The sequence below is a fragment of the Odontomachus brunneus genome, unplaced genomic scaffold, assembly GCF_010583005.1.
Source record: "Odontomachus brunneus isolate Ranch 3 - 2012 unplaced genomic scaffold, Obru_v1 Obru_scaffold_070, whole genome shotgun sequence".
Classification (NCBI taxonomy): Eukaryota; Metazoa; Arthropoda; class Insecta; order Hymenoptera; family Formicidae; genus Odontomachus; species Odontomachus brunneus.
Genome location: NW_022639520.1, coordinates 444,959 through 445,175, shown reverse-complemented (window position 1 = coordinate 445,175; position 217 = coordinate 444,959).

Here is a 217-nt window from a genome sequence, read left to right as displayed (position 1 = left end):
AAAAAAAAAACGGTAAAGAACGGTTAAAAAACGATTTAGAAACGGTAATGAAACATTAAAGAATGGTAAAAAACGGTAAAGAACGGTAAAAAAACGGTTTAGAAACGGTAATGAAACGGTAAAGAACGGTAAAAAACGGTTTATAAGCGGTAAAGAACGGTTAGGAATCGTTAAAAAACGGTAAAAAACGGTTTAGAAACGGTAAAAAACGGTTTAG